The sequence below is a fragment of the Choloepus didactylus genome, chromosome 18, assembly GCF_015220235.1.
Source record: "Choloepus didactylus isolate mChoDid1 chromosome 18, mChoDid1.pri, whole genome shotgun sequence".
Taxonomy (NCBI): domain Eukaryota; kingdom Metazoa; phylum Chordata; class Mammalia; order Pilosa; family Megalonychidae; genus Choloepus; species Choloepus didactylus.
This window is the reverse complement of record NC_051324.1, coordinates 39,764,465-39,784,660: the sequence shown is the minus strand read 5'-3', so window position 1 is coordinate 39,784,660 and position 20,196 is coordinate 39,764,465. Positions and strand designations below refer to the sequence as shown.

General features: G+C 38.2%; 1 protein-coding gene across 4 annotated transcripts in view; it reads left to right on the top strand.

Moving 5' to 3' along the window:
* Positions 1-20,196, top strand: part of ANKFN1 (ankyrin repeat and fibronectin type III domain containing 1) — a 389,228-nt gene that overhangs the window by 107,398 nt on the left and 261,634 nt on the right. For 3 of the 4 annotated variants that reach the window (XM_037809531.1, XM_037809529.1, XM_037809532.1), the window contains exon 2: positions 4,113-4,153. The gene's annotated coding sequence lies outside the window, so the exon portion shown is untranslated. Of the gene's footprint in view, positions 1-4,112; positions 4,154-20,196 lie in introns of those variants that run through there. The other variant, XM_037809530.1, reaches the window with a different exon arrangement.

Genomic DNA, 20,196 nt, shown 5'->3' with positions numbered 1-20,196 from the left:
ACCAGTGAAACAAAACTAAAAGCTACTGTGAGCAAAATTAAAAACAGTCATGAAAGAAAAAAACCTAATCAGACTTTTAAAAAAAAGAGCCCGCTATGGGTCAAATCAGCACCCAAAATCAAAGAGGCATGAGATCCTCTTAAACCATCTAAGGAACTAACTGGTACAGAATATTTTGATCCAAATGGAAGGCACAATTCTTTGTAGAGTGATTTTTCAGTTTGGACTTAATAAAGACAATCAGAACTATCATATGTTGAGTGCTAGAATGGTCAAGGTTCCGCCAAGTGCTTTCTATGCATTATGTCCTTTAACCACCAGAATGATTTTTAGTTTCTTTGTATAGACAAAGGCATTAAGACTTAGAAAGGTTGGGTAACTTGCTGGGGGTCACACTGGAGGTCATTGGAAGAATCACGACTCAAATGCCTGGCCCCTCTGAGAGTGTAGCCTTTTCCCCCCCGAGCCATGGGCAGATGCCCTTGAACTCTCAGCATCAAATCTCTGTGTCTGCAGCAACAATCTCAAGTTTTGAATTGTTGCTGCTGCTGTTGTTGTTATTATTATTATTATCTGACAGCCAAACTGTTCTACCTTAACTAAAACTTACACTAGTTCATTCTTACATTCATTTATCAGGTACTTTTGAAGGCTTTTCGAAGGCAAGTTAATGATCCCCAGCACTCCTAGGATAGGAATAGATGCTCCTGCCATAGCATTAAGCAAATAAGTAAAGTTAACATACAAAAGCATTTATTCACTATTCAGAATAAGAAGAGAGCAGCCACATCTTCTCAAAATTCATGGTCTTTAACACATGGGATCTAGCTTATACATAACATTAAAAAGGATAGGTATACAGGAAGTTTGACTCCATATGTTACATTTCTTTATTAAAAGCGTATTATACTTACATTGGTACATCTTTTTACATATCAAAAAATTTGGAATAGCAGACCACTTAAGCCAAATACTTCGATCAGCATAGAGTATTCAGAAATTACTGAGAGGTCTGTTCTTTGATGAGTGTCAATTGTAGGTTATGGATTGCAACCTGATGGGATCAGCCACAAGAACCAGGAGGAGAAGTCAGGACAGATGGTGGCACAGAGAATTCCCTGTTTGAGCAGTTTGGTCTAGAGATCAGCTACTCCAGGGCCCTCAATAGTGAGCACAGACACAGGCGGATTCCCAGTGATCATCAGAGTTCATTCGGGGGTGGATTCCTGACATGAGGACTTTGCAAAGATGGCATCCAAGGACTTTGGGCAAAGAGTAGGTCCATTCAAGTACACCTACCACTGGCTCAGGCACAGGTGCTTCCATGATCTGATCTGAGGATGAGACCTGTTGGCCTTGCACTTCCCCTGAGAGAGGATCGAGGGGTACTAGGTGTGGGGGCTACAAATGCAAAGAGCCAAGATGTACCTTACATCTCACCAGAGGTGGGAGCAGAGAGGCTACAACTTATCTAAAATTTCCTAGGATTGATAGAAGAGTCCCATACATGGTCATTTAAAGATTCTTTCATGGTGGAAGAATGGCTTCTGCTGAAAAGTGTGCAAAATAATGCAAATGTGGTTTTGGTCTCTTGCTCTCTCACAGGAGCTGACTCCTGCCGACCCCGGGCCTGTCTCCTTGAGGTTGATGTTCCTTTGCCTGGTGCTCTCCACACCCCCATTGCCTCCTTAACTCCTATTTTGGAGTAAGAATAGTGCCTCCCTAGGGTTGTTGTGGGGAATAAATGAATCATGACATGTAAAAGCATTTAGGACAATTCCTGGCACATTAAACATTCAGCAGTTTAATTAAATATCTTTATTAAATATTAATTTTTCTTCAGATATTAACTCAACACCTCCACAAATTAGACTTCCTTGTCTAGAACCAATTACCAAATACTACCTTCCCCCTCAACTGACCACTGTTGTAATTTTACATTATATTAGGATGGGATCACTCCAAACCATCTAGTTGTCTCTCCAACCATAAAGAAGTTAATCATGAAGGTAGGAGATGAATTATTAGGGCCTGGAACAGTGTCTTGCACATACTGGGCACTTCAGGAACATTTGCTAATGAATTAGTAATTTTAAGGGCTCTCTTCCTTCTTAAAGAGTGCAGGTTTTCTTTTTCTTTTGTGGAAATAAGCTTAAAAAAACAAAAGATCTGTTTTTATGTACCTCCATGATCTGCAAATCTCAAAAGGTTCTTAATTGATTTATTTATTTTGTACCCCAAGGAAAATAATTGGTACTATGTCATCAGGTAGCTGCATCATGCAATCTCAAGGACAGCTCTGAATAGTTTTCAGATTGATCAGTAATATTGCTGTGAAATTGTTGCCCAAATGAAGATCTCTTGTCCAATGAATCTGTGAAGTAATAGACAATTTTCTTTGTTAAAATACTTTCATGTCTAAAGAAGAACCCATCGTATGAAGCAGTAGTAAAAACCTTTCCTGGTAGGTTAGAATATTCTAAACTTGTTTCCTAGCAACAGGTTCCTCAAAGGAGCAGAAGGTATTTGATTTCAGAATTTTCAGCACACTTGTTTTTTCAGAGGGGCAAGAGATGGAGGGGATGTGTGTGGCCAGGGCAGTGTTCCTACCTTCCTCCAGTCAGTGCCACACGTGGAATCTTGCTGGGTCACACTATGGTATCCATTTAAAAATGCAGTGCAGTAAAAATGTATTGAGCATCCACTGTGTGTGAGGAACTCTGAAAGTTGAATTTTCCATAGTCTCTATTCATCATCGGCCCAGTAATGCAATAATTTAACAATTTGACAGTCTATGACAACCCACCCATAACCATCTCCATGGATAATAAATGAGGAATTAGGTGCCTTGCTGGAACATTTAGGGATTTTCCAATATGGATGTTAATATAACTAGTATTATACTCCACAGTTGGAGGAATGAAGATTGGAGGAAGGCATTCTTGGAGAGAAATGTGGGGCAAACAATGGTATAGCTTCGGCTGCCAGTGCCTTCTTAGCTCTGATTTCATGAACTTATCAAATCTTAATTTGGTTACTCAAATTGGCCTTCTGATAATAATAATAACAATAACAGTAAACACTGGGTAGCATTTATTGAGCCCCTATTATTATTTCTATCAATCTCAGAGCATTGAATCAATTTGCCAAAGTCACACTGCTAAAAACTGGCAGAGCCTGGAAAAATATTGCTCACCGAAGTGACTAAACTGACTTTCGTATCCAGATCAATGTTGGTGGCATGAGAGGCTCTTTCCATGGGTCTGAGGACACCATGACTTGAGTGTTCAGTCTGGGATATGGCCTGGACCTGCCTGAATCCCAGAATGCAAATAGTTCATATCAATCATGAGGACTTAACTGACATCCCCAAGTAAACTTGTCACCCTGAAAAGAACCCATTTGGATATGACCAAGATAGACCCCTCCCCCCCAACCCAAAAATGGATTTGGAGACAAACTGAATTGTCTGGTGGGCTGCCTACACTAAGCAAATTGTTTGCCTAATTGGCAAACTCCGTCCAAGCATCGACACAGTCTAATTGTTCCTCTCCTTTCACTGCTGTCTTGAATAAAGAGAAACCTGGCATTGATTTCAATCCCTCCCTCTGAACCCCCCAAAAGCTTTTTATTTCTTGGAAAAGAAAACTATCCACTTATCCCAGTGAGCACAAATTGAGAAAATCATAATTTTCAGGAGGCGTTTCATTGAATGGAACAATGGATCAGAACTGGGCCTGCTAGAACAACCACAATGTCTGTATGAAACAGAAGCAAGAGACTGAATCTGAGCATTGACCTAGGCTACCCAGAATCTTCATATTTCTTCTCTCCAGGATTGGTCCTGGGAGACTGGAACATCAAGTAGTCTGGAATACACAGAGCAATGGAGCTTGGCATGCAATGATATATGGCTATAGACTTTGATGTTTTCTTGTGGGCTACAGCTCCCTGTACCTCCAAGAAGAGTTTCCCAGTGAATATTTTCTCATCTTTAGGCTTTTCATGTTTTCCATCAGTGGCTCTATCTTTGGAGGCAATGCAATGCCTTTTTCATTTTGAATCAGTAACTATAAAATTTTTATAACATATTTTTTTCTCTTTTTTTCCAGAGGCTACCCTTTAAAGACAGGCATTTCGCTTGCAGTAAAATGTAAGTACGTTTCCTCCTTGAAATGGTATCTATTCTCAGCTGTGATTCCTAAAATCTCTGCTTTCAGACTCCCATCTCACGTTGCTGCATGTTTAATGTCTGGCTCAACAAATGGAGCCAGAGTTTGAATCTAACATTTCACATTTTATATTGCATCTAAAAAGCTAGAAAAAAGTGAGGAGTGAAAAATCAGGCAACATTTATTTGGCCACTGTGAACATGTGACACCAAACATTTGAATATTTAGGTTCTCTCCAACAGCTGGCTATTTATTGCCCTTTGCCCGGTTGCTCCTCATCATGCAGTCACAGACTATTTCTTGTTTAGCAGCATGGTGGTGACCGTAATAATCCCTGCCTGCATGTACTGCCTTACAGCCACTCTGTAAACAGTGTTCCTTTCTAGAACTGATCTGTGTATTATGCGGCTTTTCTCCTGTCCTCCCAGAGCCCGTACCCACGCTGCAAACACTTCAATTCTGAAAGACCAGATATAATTACATTGCGTCTGAACTGGTGTTTCTGAGTATTTCAGAGTTTTGCCTTTTGGAATTAGGATGTAAATTTTATTTCTTTTATAATAAAATGAAATAGATAAAGATTTTAACAAAAAATATGAAAATTCCATCTGTCTCTGGAATATTTTGATAGTACCTGAGTTCAAAGAACAGGGGGCAGATTTAGAGTCAATTTAAAGATCCAACTGTTCAAAAGTAGCTTAAATGGTAGCAAGTTACCTGTCACTCCAGATAAGTGAGCAATAGATCACAGACCCAAGGAAGAGGGTTGAACCAGGTAAACCACAGAGGATACATCAACACTTACATCCTGATTTACATGGAATTTCCAGTGGAGGACGCATCTCAGCAGCCACTGACGCATTTAATTAGACATTCGTAGACCCATCAGATTCCAAAGGTCTTACTCGAATTATGCATGTTCTTGTAAATGCTCTTTTAAATCAGACAATCCCTGAGAAAACTATGTGTTGAAATGAACTGCAAGAAAAGCTTGGTTTTTGCTGATTTCTCTGACTGACATTTTTTGTTTGCTCTCTAGAATAAATTGATCCCACTGCTATACACCAAATATTCAAACATTAGCACAGGAGACATTCACCCTCAAACTCATTTAAATTTTATGTCAAAGTGTTATGCACTCACTGGAATTTTTTAAAATGTCAACCTCTGTATTATATTGCTTTGAGTCTTTATTGCATTATCAAGACACCTGCATGTTATGAATGTTTAAAGCAGCTTTTCCCAGTAAAGTCACGTTAGATGTTATGAGCCAACCCCCTTTTCATATGCTATCACAAGTATATTATTTACACAAATGTTAACTTTTGATCATATTCCTTCTTTTGAAAATAAGCTGTTCAGGGAAAATATGTTTTGAGCCAACCCCCTTTTTCATATGCTACCATGAGTATCTTATTTATACAAATGTTAACTTTTGATCATGTTCTTTCTTTTGAACATAGGCTGTTCAGGGAAAATAGCCTGTGTTTGCTTTCCTGCTTATTCACACTTGGTAGGTCTTTATCACACCATTACTGCCTATTTAGGGCTGCCACTGCTTTTAAATGATTTAATGTAAAACACTAAAACATAGTTGGTACATGTTCATGGTGAAAATTAGATGAAGGGCAATTAGTAAGGCAACATTTTAAGTCATTATATGAAATATGTGAATGGAAGCTCATATATTTTTACTACCCCCAAGATTTCTTAATTAAAATTTCATTTGAAAGCACCTTTTACCTCTGAGATGGAGAGGGGGAAGGCCGGATATTTCACTTTATAGGGTCAATTTGGGATGGCTCTATTTTTTCTCAAGGGCATAGAAAGTGCTGGGTGACCTATTTTATTAGTAAATATTCTGAGAAGTAAACTTGAACTAGGATTTTACACCATCCAGACAAAATGGGACTACGCACCTCCGCTCCTCATCCCCGAGGAGCTGATGGAAGGTTAGTCTGACCCATCAAACCGTGCAAACCATCAAAATCACCAGGCAATTGTGACTTAGGTTCATTTTGGCGGCCAGACTCGATCAGCCCCTCTGGATTTGGCATGATGTCATATTGATGATTGTATTATACAATCAATACAAATGGAAAATGATCTAATTTAATCAGCACTCCATTCATCAGAGGCTTATATCTCTAGTGAATGGCTGAAGGCTTGACAACAAAGGACTTGGAAATATGTATGATGTACATAATCCCAACCTCAATGACACAGGACGGTATTAGCCAAGTCTGAAGGATATGCCCCTCTAGAGAATTAGCACTAGGTGATGGAAGGAACTCAGCAGTAAATATCAGAAAGCCCATGTTTGTGTTCCAAATCACCCCCTCAGAAGTGGTATGACTTTGAGAATGTTTAGGTAACCCCTTAGTATCATAGCATCTTATATGGAAAAACAAATTCAGAATTAATTTGGTAAATGGAAAACATTTTTCCTGCCTACATTGAAGAGTTCCTTATTGATAATCGCATAAGATAACATTTCAAAAAGTATTTTACAATCTAAAAATGCTTTATGTCTTAAAGGGATTCTTATTAAACTATTGGAGATTCTCCCTGTTTAAATGGAAGTCTCCAGGACTCTGGTGACAAACATTGGGCCTTAAAATCAACATGAACAATAGAAGAAAATAGGATCCTATTGGTCTAAATCAGTCCCTGGAAAGACTTGCACCCACATTTTTTGTTTCTTTTTAACTAACTGTCTGCTTCAAGGCCACTGTCTCTGTTGGAAGAGAATTGTCTTCTGGGTGGTATGGGTGAGAAAGTTGCCAAACAAACCTGAATTATCCAGAGGCCTGTAAAATGCACAATTGCTTTTTAAGAGGCATGGTGATATTGTGTGTTCCTTTCGATTTCTGGCAGTAACGATTTTCTGCAATTTGTGGTTTTGCAATTTCTCTTTACTCAGACGACACCCTGGCTCTCATTCAATGCCCAATGAGGGGGCAGGAAAGGGGAGAGAAGAAAGAGTGATTCCTGGGGGCTCTGGCTGCTGCAGAAAAAGAAGGAAATGTTAATAAAATAAGTCAGAAAGAATGCTTGAGACTAGTGAAAGCAGGTTGGCTAGCAGGAAAGAAACAACTTTTAATAAATTGCTTGGAGTGGCTGGGACTTTATCTGGGGCTCTTGTAGGCCGTGCCGCTTGCAGGGTGAAGGTCCTTTCTCCTTAGCTCTGCCTGGCTCTCCACTGAGCTTTGTCTGGCTCACATTTCATCTTGGCCTCTTTTCTTCTTTCCTCCTGTATCCTCCAAGCCCAGAGCACTCTCTTCTTCTGGCCCTCTCAGGGCCTTATCTGGCCTTGGCAGGGCTTTCCTAAAACACTTGGTCTCTAAGTGTCCCCTTGCTAATTGCATTAACTCAGTTTGTGTGAATTACCTCAAGATCCAGGTGCCAGAATTTTTGCCCGCACTCTGCTTGCCTTTTCTTCCCCTTCCTCACAGCCAAAATGCCCTTTTCAACAATGTAAGGTTGAGCTGGGCGAAAGACATTTGTTCTGTTTCTGTTCATCACCTCTGGAAAAGCTTTGCTGACTTTTGTTTGCTTTTTATGGCTGCCAGGCACTATGCTGAAGGATTTAAGGTTGCATCCAGAGTCAGCCTTGTGTTCCTTGTCCATTCAGTGCTTGGAATCAAAACAACCCTGTGGTCTCCATGGAATGGATTTGAGGGTTTATGCCCATAGTCTACCGGCTTTCTGTGCACAAAGGCAATTGCACGAGCCACTTGTTTCTTCTCTTGTCATGACCTGAATGTCACTGCTTTTTTTGCTTCCAGGAGGAATATAAAGATAATAGCTACTCATGTGTTCATTGTACAGTTTCCACAAATTTGGGGGGAGTTTTGATCTCCTTACCATACGTGTATATTGTAAAGGTTTAGGGAATTGTTTCTGCTATGGAATCATAAATTATGAGATTTTAATTTTGGAAGTTATCTTCAATATGAAGTGGTTCAACAGCTCCCACCCACTCCCACCTACCACCTTCCACCCTCCCCCAAGCCCTCTTCCTCACCACACCTCTCTAGATATTCTCTCACTACCCCATGGTAACTCCATCCCACCCATTTCTAGTAGCTCAACTCTTAGAACTTTCTTTTGGTAAACTGAGATAACCTCCCTGTTACTTCAGGTCCTTTGTGCTGGTTTTGCCTCCTGGAATGGCTCAGAAAAAGTTGACTCCTTCTTCCACATGACAACCCTCCAAATATTTTGGAATCTGATCCCACATGCTGAGTCTTCCTTGTCCAGGCTAAACAACCCCAGTTCCTTCAGCCATTCTTCCTATGACGTGCTTCAGGTATCCCTTTCCAGTTGCCCCAGTTACATTTTCAATGTCCCTCTTAAAATGCGACAGTCAAAACTGAAAAAAATACCATAGAGATGCCTGAGTATCAAGGGGCTCAAAATTAAAACAAAACAAAACAAAACAAAAAAACACTCTTGTTCTGGACATGTTGTTTCTATTACTGTAGCTTAAGAGTACATTAAAAATTTTAATAGCACCTTAGTCCTTAGGTTCATTCTAAAACCTAGATGTGTTATATGAATCTACTATAATAGGTTTTACCAGTTCTGTACATATGCACTGGGTTTTGAATACTATGAATACTTTTCCATTTATCCCTGTAATATTTATTGGTTTCTGAATATCACTGGAAGCTATTATGATCTTTACGAATTTGAATTATTTTCAATCCTGTCCAATTTTGGATAATCCACATATTCAATTTGTCTCAATGGGTCATTCAAAGGATTGATAGAAACACTGAATAACTGGTTATTAGGCTCCTCAAAGGTGAAATCATGTTTTCTTCAGCTTTGTCTCTCCTGAAATGACTGTAGCATTCTCTTAAACAACAGGATGCTCAATAAATGTTTCATTAAGTCAGTTAAAAAAATCAGATAGGGGCAGCTTTCCAATACCCTGACAGAGTCCTATCTATTACTTTATACCAATTACCTTAAAAAACTGAGAAGAAAAATCGTACAGTTTATTGCTAAATAGTAGAGGAGATTTTGTGGCATCACACAGTTACTGGCAGTGTGGCATCCAGGCTAGATTGCTTGGATTCAAATCCTACTGGATTTTCCTAGCTGTGTGCCTTGGCGCAAGTGATACCACCCCTCTAGCTTGGTTTCTTCTCTATAAAATGGTGATAATAAATTATTTGTATCCACCTCATAAGGTTGTTGTGATGTTTAAATTAATTGATCCATGTAAAGAATACAGAACAGCTGCTGATAGTATAAAGACAATAATTAACAGTAGTAACTGTATGGATGTTGCTTCTGTGTCATTCTCAAGATATGCTCGCGTAACCACCATCCTAGGATGAATGGAGGGAAGTTGGGCATAACTTGTTCATAGTAAACCCATATTGACTTCAAATAATCATTTTATTGTCAAAATGCTTGTGTAACCTGAATATAACATGCTTCATGGCCCATGTAAGTTCAGCTACGCATTCAAAATAAACACCAACACTTGAAAAGATGAAAACAATGTAAATTTTTCTAAAATCCCTCAAAGGGGAATTATATTGCATTCCACAGCAAAATATTCTGAAGATCTTCTTTACTCAAATTCCTCATGGCTAGCTACTCAAAAATCTCTCCTTTCTCTCTCCCTCCGCTCTATATAATAAAATCTCAGTTTGTGTTGCTTTTTTCCCCCTCACTTACTTCTCTCCTGCACAATTCTCCAGATTTACCTGTCTGTTATTTTCTGTCTCTAATATCACCATTTCCTGTGGAATTTCAATATGACCCTTCCAGGCTGCTTCCAGTTTTACATGCTGCCATTCCCAGGCAGTACCTTGAAACTGGTAAATGCTTAAAAACCAGTTCACTGAAAAAGGAAAAAAAAATTATAAATATATACAGTCACACACACACACACATATATAATGAGCTTATTATAGCTTGTAGAAACTTACTATATATATATATATCATATGAATATATAAATCTTATATAATGGATGTGTAGCATTTGGGGGTATAGGGTTCTGTTTAGGGAGATGAGAAAGTTTTACTAATGGAGGGTGTGAAGGTACTACAATATTGTCAATGTGATTAATCCCATTGAATGATATTTTGGGGAGTGGTTGAGATGGGAAAGTTTGTATCCTATAAATGTTCCCACAATTTTAAAGAAAAGAGCAACTGAAGAGACAATGACAATTAAATGCAAAACATGATCCTGGATGGGCTGTAAAAAGAGAGGAAATAAGGCTCAAAGGGACATCATTGGGACATATGCAAAAACTGGAACACAGACTATAAGCTTTATATTAATGTTGAATTGCCCGAATGGGTAACTGCACTTAAGGTGGTTATGTAAGTGAATGTTCATAGGAAATGTACATGGCAGTATTAAGCGTTCAAGAAGAATGATGTATATAACCTGTACTCAAGTGTTCATATAGATAGATAGATAGATAGATAGATACTAGATAGATAAAATGATATAGCACATGTGGCAAAAAGATAAAATTGGTGGTTGGGGTATCGGGATGGGGGGATAGGGATATGTTGGAATTCTCTGAATCACATATTATTTTTTAACTGTCTGTAAGTTTAAACATACTTCAAAATAAGAACTTAAAAAAAAAAAAAAAAAGCCAGGGTACTGCCTCACAAAAAAAGAAAGAAGGGGAGGGGAGGGGAGGAAAGCTTGAGAACCACTTTTCCAGATCCATACCCTCAGGGTCTGAGAATCAACTAAAGCCATAAAGGAGCAGTTGGAGAGGGACTTCTGTGATATAGTTCTGGGGGAAACCCACCTTTCTAGGGAGCCTCCTGCTCCCATGCTATCTGGTATGCTGGCTTTACACATGGAATGGCAATTTGGTTGGCTATTGTAGAACAGTTAGGAAATCTTCCCCAGTTATTTACTGTGCATCACTAACATACTTGTTACCATATGGGGAAACTGTGCATGGGCTGAAGTTTTACAGTAACAACCAGAAGAAGTTAAAAAAAAAAATCTTCAGAGGTCACCTAGGGTTTAAATCAGAACTGTGAAAAAGGGGGATGTAGTATGTCAGTGGAAGTTAGCTCTTGTTGATGAGGATTACTAGACTGGTGACTGTGGTACAGCAAGGGGGATGTATTTGGGAGGCAAGGGCAAAGAGCAAAGAGAGGAACACAGAATAGTTAAAGGGTAAGGTTTAAAAGTAGTCAAAGGAGAAGGTTTAAAGAAAAAGAGAATTTGAGGAAACAAGACCAGAATTACCTCCAAACATCAATCCTTTTAAAAACGGATTAAGTCCTCCCTATCCCACTTATACCAAGGCAGCAAGGGTAGGTAAAGGAAGAAACAGGACTTTTCATGTGTAGTTTGCTTGAGTATAATATAAGCCAAAGTTTATGGGGCCCTGTATCTGTATTACTACATTTGGTATATAATAAACAGAAAAAAACCAAGATCACAAATGTTTTCAAGTAAAAAAATTATGAAAATCATAATATAAATAATTTCTAAGTCCTATATGCAGATATTCAAATGTCTTATTGATATGATTATTTTTTTCTATGTAATAAATATTTTGAATTAAAAAAGAATAATGTTTGCTGTATATTTTTGGTTAAATGACTTCTATTAGTTTATGAAAGATCCTTTCCATTCCTTGTTTACCAAGATTTTTTAAAAATCATGATTGTGTGTTTAAATTTATCAATTAATTTTCTGTATCTATTGAGATAATGATATGGTTTGTCCCTTTAATCTATTCTTGTGATAATTTATATTCATAGATGTTCTGAAGTTGAACCAGCATCGCATTCCTAGCATGAACTCTACTTGGCAATGATTTTAAATTTGCAGCTACACAATTTGCAGATATTCTATTTAAATTTTTATATTTATGTTCACTTGTGAAAGGGTCTATAATTTCCTTTTTTTTTTTTTTTTTGTCATTATATTATTCTTTACATCTATTCAGCATTGGATTTCTTTGTGCTTTGGAAATTTTATTTATATCTTATTTTCTCCCAGAGTTGTCTTTCTGTCCCTCCCTCCATCCCACGCTTCTCACCCCTCCTTATTGAAAGGTTTTGCTGTCACCTCTCCTCGCCTCCCACCCAGGGCTTCTAATCCAGTCAGAACTTTTCTAGGGCCTTATGCTCCTGCCCCACAGTGATCCTGAGTCTAACCAAGCTCCAAGCCAACAAGCGGGAGGTAGCCAGGCTCAGCTCCTGCTTCTTTCTGCTTGTTCTCTAGCCTCCCAAGGCCACAACTACAGTCTATTACAACAGTTGATAAACCTTTTTATGCCTCCTTTGACAAGCTGCGAAGACCCACTTTAGCTCTGATTTTCAATGAGTGAGCCCAGCTTCAGGTTCTCACTTGAGATCAAGCATTTTGAATCCCCAGTAAACTACAGGTGCTGAATGAACTCCTGGTCCCCCCGATTCTAGTACATCCTATTCCAGATGGGAGCCCAGCTGGCCTCGGACTTCAAATCCCACTTCTTGTGAAAGAAGGGAGCCGACTCTGTCTCTGTGTTCATGCAAAAGAAAGTTTATTCTACTCATTCCTACAGGATTTTGTAGCATACAAGGTAGTTTTCTACATGACTGTTTTCAGGTATTTCAGGGAGGGTGCATTTTTTCTAAAGCCATAAGGTGTGATTGCATGTCTTTGATCTCAAGGGACAATCTCTTTGGGGCTAGATGGGAGACAGCAGGATCAGGAGACAGGAGCATGGAAGGAGCCCGGCTATGTCCTTATCTAAATTGGTGTGCCTGCCTTCAGGCATGCAAAGCTTTGGCCTTCTCCCAGCCTGGTGCCCGCCTTCAGGCACACAATGCTTAGGAGGTGGCCCCCCTGTATAACCTATCAAGCCAGGGAAACTTCCGTGTCTCCACAACTTCTCTCTTTGCTTTTCTGTTTGTTTGTTTGCTTTTTTCTTTTGGGTGCTATTTTTGGCATTTTTTATTGTGATATATATATACAGAAAAGTGATAACTTTCAAAGTACAATTTAACAAGTAGAGAGCAAATTTCAAAGAGTATTATGGGTTACAATTCCACCATTTCAGTTTATTTCCTTCTAGCTATTCTAATACCCTAGAAACTTAATACATATATATATATTCAGTATTCATAATCCTTTGTTAAATCCTATCTTGTCTGTTGCTACCCCTCCCTCTCATTTAATTACTGTCTTATCAGGGATATCTGGGCTGTGACCACCCTAACTTGTTCCTATGGAAAAGGGGTGCTGGCATTATGGGAAAAGGAGCTGCATCTTGTTGATGCTGTTGAAGAGGCTGTTGCCTCTGGGTTTGGGGACTTATCTGGTGTAGGAAGACTCTGGAGGATTTAAGTTTCTGAAAAATAAACTTGGTGAGTGAAACTTTTATAGAATCTCAGATAGGGTCCTAGGTATTCTTTAGTATTTTCAGAACAACTGTTGATTTGGGCTTGGCATACTGTGGCTATTGGAATATCTAGCTGAATTCAGCTTGCATAAGACCATCTTCCAGGGTAGTCTCTTGACTCTATTTGAAATCTCTTAGCCACTGAAACTTATTTTGTTATCTTCCTTTTCCCCCTTTTGGTCAAGAAGGCATTCTCAATCCCTCGATGCCAGGGCCAGGCTCATTCCTGGAGGTCTTGTCCCACATCATCAGGGAGACTCACTCCCCTGGACATAGGGGGAGGGTATGAATTTATTTGCAGAGTTGGACTTAGAGAAAGGCCACATCTGAGCAACAAAAGAGGTTCTCTGGAGGTGACTCTTAGGCATAATTATAGGTGGGCTTATCCTCCCCTTTATAGCCATAAGTTTCACAAGAGCATGCCTCAAGATCAAGGGCTTGATTATTAAGTAGGGGGTTCCTAATTTCACATAGCATATATGCTGACCAAGATAAATAGTCAGTGTTTCACATTATCGTCACTTAGTTGCACAATTATCATCACTCTCAATTTTAAATAATTATCATAACCCAAAAACCTCAAAGCTCTTATCAGCCCCTGATTGTTTATCCCTAGTGTTAGTGTGGTACTAGTAAGAAATTCCTATTAAATATAGTCCATAGTATGGAATAGGTAGTTTTCCCATATACCACTCTGTTGTAAACTCTTTGTACCACTGTGATACCTTAGAAGTAGATCATGCAAGCATTAATTTATATTTGTAGTGTTATCTGTGGGATACATGTCTTTAAGCAACCCCTTTCAATCATGTTTGCCTTCAGTGTGGCACTGATACAAATAATCCCATTAATGAGCTATCATCACCCTTGTCCTTTCCCCTATCTTTAAGTTCAACCTCATTAACAAGTCTGTACATATTAGGTAATCATTCCTGCTTCACTAGCTTCTGTCTACCTCTAGGTCTCCTATATTCTACATTATAAGACACCAATTTTACACTATTCAATGAGATCATATTAGTGATAACATACAATATCTCTCCTTTTGTGTCTGACTTATTTCACTCAACATTATGTCTTCAAGGTTCATCCATGTTGTCACATTTCATGACCTCAATCCTTACTGCTACATAGTATTCCATCATACGTATATACCACATTTTGTTTATCTACTCACCTGTTGAAGGACATTTGGAATGTTTCCATCTTTTGACAATTGTGAACAATGCCACTATGAACATCAGTGTGCAAATGTCTGTGTCACTGCTTTCAGATCTTCTAGGAATATACTAAGTAGTGGAATTGCCCAGTTGTTGGGTAACTCAATATTTAGATTTGTGAGGAATCACCAAACTGTCTTATACAGTGTCTGTGCCATTATACATTCCCACCAGCAGTGGATAAAAGTTCCAATTTCTCCACATCCTCTATAGCATTTATTGTTTCCTGTTTGTTTAATGGTGGCCATTCTTATTGGTGTGAAATGATATCTCATTGTGGTTTTGATTTGTATTTCCCTAATAGTCAGTGAAGATGAACATTTTTTCATGTTTTTTAGCCATTTGTATTTCTTCTTCAGAAAAATGTCTTTTCATATCTTTTGCCCATTTTATAATTGGGCTGTTTGTACTACTGTCATTGAGTTGTAGGATTTCCTTATATATGCTGGATATCAGTCTCTTATCAGATATATGGTTTCCAAATGTTTTCTCCCATTGAGTTGGGTGGCTCTTCACCTTTTTGACAAAGTACTTTGAGGCACAGAAGCTTTTGATTTTGAGGAGTTCCCATTTGGCTATTTTTTTCTTTTGTTGCTTGTGCTTTGGGTGTAAGGTCTAAGAAGCTACCTCCTATTGTTACATCTTGAAGATGTTGCCCTATATTTAACTTCTAAGAGTTTTATTGTACTGTCTCTTATATTGAGGACTTTTATCCACTTCGAGTTAATTTTTGTATAGGGTGTGAGGTAGGGATCCTCTTTCATTCTTTTGGGTATGGATATCCAGTTCTCCCAGCCCCATTTGTTGAAGAGAGCATTCCATCCCAGTTCAGTGGATTTGGGGGCCTTATCAAATATCAGTCAACCATAGATCTGGGGGTCTATTTCCAAACTCTTGTTTTGATTCCATTAATCAATATATGTATCTTTGTGCCAGTACCATGCTGTTTTGACTACTGTGGCTTTATAATAGGCTTTAGAATCAGGAAGCATAAGTCCTCCCACTTCATTCTTCTCTTTTAGAATGTTTTGGCAATTTGAGGCCTCTTTCCCTTCCAAATAAATTTGATAACTAGCTTTTCCAAGTCTGCAAAGTAGGTTGTTGGAATTTTGATTGGAATTGTGTTGAATCCATAGATCAGTTTGGGTAGAATTGACATCTTGATGATGTTAAGCCTTCCTATCCATGAACACAGAATGTCTTTCTATCTATTTAGTTCCTCTTTGATTGCATTTATTAAGTTTTGTAATTTTCTGTGTAGAGGTCTTTTACATCCTTGGTTAAGTTTAATTCCTTGGTACTTGATTTTTTTAGTTGCTATTGTGAATGGAACGTTTTTTCCTGATTGCCTCTTCAGTTAGGTCATTACTAGTATATAGGAGCATTAGTGACTTTCACTCATTAATCTTGTATCCCACCACTTTGCTGAATTTGTTTATTAGCTCAGGTAGCTTTGTTGTTGATTTCTCAGGGTTTTCCAAATATAAGATCATATCATCTGCAAATAATGACAGTTTTACTTCTTCCTTTTCAATATGGATGCCCTTTATTTCTATGTCTTGCTGAATTCCTCTGGCTAGAACTTCTATCACAATATTGAATAAGACTGGTGACAGTGGGCATCCTTGTCTCATCCCCAATCTTAGGGGGAAGGCTTTCATTCTCTCATCATTGAGTACTATGCTGGCTGTGTATTTCTCATATATGCCTGCCCCATATCATATTGAGGAAGTTTCCTTCAACTACTACCTTTTGAAGAATTTATCAAAAAAGGATGCTGCATTTTGTTGAATGCTTTTTCAGCATCTATCAAGATGATCGTTTGATTTTTACCTTTCAATTTGTTAATGTGTTGTATTACATTGATTTTCTTATGTTGAATCACCCTTGTATATCTGAAATGAACCCCACTTGGTTGTGGTGTATAATTATTTTAATGGGCTTTTGGATTTGATTTGGAAGTATTTTGTTGAGAATTTTTGCATCTATATACATTACAGAGATACTTTTTTGTAGTATCTTTATCTGGTTTTGGTATTAGAGTAATTTTATTTCATAAAATGAATTAGGCAATGTTCCTTTTTCTTCAATTTTTTGAAAGAGTTTCAGCAGAAATGGTGTCAGTTCTTTTTGGAAAGTTTGGTAAAATTCCCCTGGGAAGCCATCTGGCTGTGGGCCTTTTTTGTAGGAAGATTTTTGTTGACTCATTGGATCTCTTCACTTGTGATTGGTTTGTTGAGGTCTTCTATTTCTTCTTGGGTCAGTCTAGGCTGTTCACGTGTTCCCAGGAAATTGCCCATTTCCTCTAAGTTGTCTGGGTTTTTGGCATACAGTTGTTCATATTATCCTCATGGTTTTTTAAAAACTTCTCCAAGATTCATAGTAATGACCCTCCTCTTATTTCTGATTTTGTTTATTTGGGTCTTCTCTCTTTTTAACTTTGTCAGTCTAGCAAAGGTGTTGTCAATCTTGTTGACTTCTCAAAGAACTGACTTTTTTAATTTATTTTATTTTATTTTTTTAATTTTTTAATTAATTTATTTATTTTATTTATTTCTATCTCTCACAAGTTTGTTTTTTTTTTTTTATCTCTCAGAATAAAGAACCAACTTTTGGTTTTATTGATTCTCTCTGTTGTTTTTTTTTTTTTGTTCTCCATATCATTTATTTCTGCTTTAATCTTTATTATTTCTTTTCTTCTACTTGCATTAGGATTAATTTGCTGATCATTCTCTAGCTTCTTCAGTTGTTCAGTTAGGTCTTTGATTTTAGCTCTGTCTTCCTTTTTAATGTATGCATTTAGAGGTATAAATTTACCTCTCAGACCACCTTCACAGCATCCCACGTTTTGATATGTTGGGTCTCATTTTCATTCATCTCTAGATATTTACCAATTTCTCTTGCAATTTCTTCTTTGACTTACTGATTGTTTAGGAGTATGTTGTTTAACCTTCATATATTTGTGAAAGTTCTGGTTCTTTGGTGGTTATTGATTTCTAGTTCCATTCCATTATAGTCAGAGAATGTGCTTTGAATAATTTCAATCTTTTTAAACTTATTGAGACTTGTTTTGTGCCCCAGAATATGATCTATCATGGAGAATGTTCTATGAGTGCTAGAGAAGACTGTATATCCTGGTATTTGGGATGTAACAATCTATAAATGACTGTTAAGTCTAATTAACTTATCACATCATTTACATTCTCAATTTCCTTATTTTTCCTCTGTCTAGGTGTTCTATCTGTAGAAGAGAGTGGTGTGTTGAAATCTCCCACTATTATTGTAGAAACATCTATTGCTTCCCACTATTATTGTAGAAACATCTATATGCCAATGTTTGCCTCATGTACTTTGGAGCTCCTTGATTGGGTGCAAAAACATTTATGATTGTTATTTCTTCTTGGTGAATTGTCCCTTTTACTAATATATAGTGTCCTTCTTTGTCTCTCATGATATCTTTGTATTTAAATTCTATTTTGTCTGATATTAGTATAGCTACCCCTGCTTTCTTTTGGCTGCAGCTTGCATGGAATATTTTTTCCCATCCTTTCACTTTCAATCTCTTTGTGTCACTGGGTCTAAGATGAGTCTCTTATAAACAGCATATTGATGGATCATATTTTAATCCCTTCTGCCAATCTGTATCTTTTAATTTTGGAGTTTAATCCATTCACATTCAAAGAACTCTGTAGGCAGTTCTTGAATCAACCATCTTATCCTTTGTTTTTTATTTGTCATATATACTCTTCTGCTCTCTTTTTTTTCCCCTTTAAGTTACCCTTACTAATACTTCTCAGTTCTGTGCCCTTCTCCTGAGCTCTCTCTCCTTTCTTTTTTCCTCAACCAGTAGAACTTCCCTTTAGTGTTTCTTGCAGAGCAGGTCTCTCAGCATTTGTTTGTCTTTGAAAGTTTTAAACTCTCCCTCATTTTTGAAGGAGAGCTTTGCTGGATAAAGAATTGTTGGCTGGCAATTTTTCTCTTTCAGAATCTTAAATATTTCATACCACTAACTTCTCTCCTCCATGGTGCCCACTGTGTAGTCAGTACTTAGTCTTATGTGGTTTCCCTTGTATATGGTGAATTGCTTTTGTCTTGCTGCTTTCAGGACTTTCTCCTTCTCTTTGACATTTGATAATCTGATTAGTATATGTCTCAGAGTGGGTCTATTTGGATTTATTCTATTTGGAGTTTGTTGGGCTTCTTTGATATGCATGTTTATATCTTTCATAAGGGTTGAGAAGTTTTTCTCAACTATATCCTCAAATACTCTTCCTAGCCCTCTACTCTTCTCCTTCTGGGACATCAATGATTCTTATATTTGTGTACTTCATGTTGTCCATCATTTCCCTGAGATCCGTTTCAAATTTTTTTTATTTTTTTCACCATTTGTTCTTCTGTGCATCTGCATTCAATTGCCCTACCTGTAGTTCACTTATTCTTTCTTCTGCCTCTTCAGATGTGCTGTTGTCTCTAGTATACTTTTAATTTGATCTACAGTATCTTTTATTTCCATAAGATCTGCTACTTTTTAATTTACTCTTTCAAATACTTCTTTTTGCTCTTCTAGAATCTTCTTAATATCCGTTATAACTTTAGCCAGTCCAGTGAAGTTGTTCTGGAGACGTGTATGTACTTCTTTGATTAATTGCTCCAAGCTCAGTGTCTCCTCTGGCTTTTTAATTTGGTCATTTGGCTTGTCCATATCTTCTTGGGTCTTCATGTGCTTTGTGATATTCTGTTGACTTTGGGGCATTTACTTATCTTCACATGGCCATTTTGGGAAATGTAGGATTATTTGAACATTGATTTAAAATTTGGCAGAATCACAGCTTGGTAGAGTGCACTTTCCCTGTCTTCCCAGCAAATGGTGCTCTGGAGCCACCTCTTACCCTCATTTCAGGTTTTCCCTAAATGCAGCTGCACTCTGGGTGGGACCCAAACCAGGCTGAAATCCACTTGGTGCAGCTGTTCTCCATGTGCACTGGAGGCTGCCAGCCCTGGAGGTGGCGGTTGGACCTTGTGCAGTTCAGCAGGGAGTCCGCTTAATGGCACAGTGGGTCTGGTGTTTCCTGGGCCTCCAAGTGGATCACCCTTGGGCTGTGGGACTTTTCATCTCACCCTCCAGCTCAAATGTGCCCTGGTTCCTGCCTGCCTATGCCTGCGATACTCCGAGGTGGGGGAGGGGCTCCTGGTTCTTCCATGTGGCACCCTTGCTTATCCCTGCCTCTTGCCCATGCACACCATGGGCTTCCGTGGTGGAAGAATAAATGCACCAGGTTTTCTGTGTGCAGTCAACACAGGTCCTCTGTTTCATAAGTTCCCTCATGGGAGCTCCTAGCCAAGGGGCCCAGAAGGATTATCTCCCCAGCTAATTGCTTAGATGGGTACATGGGAATAGAGAGCT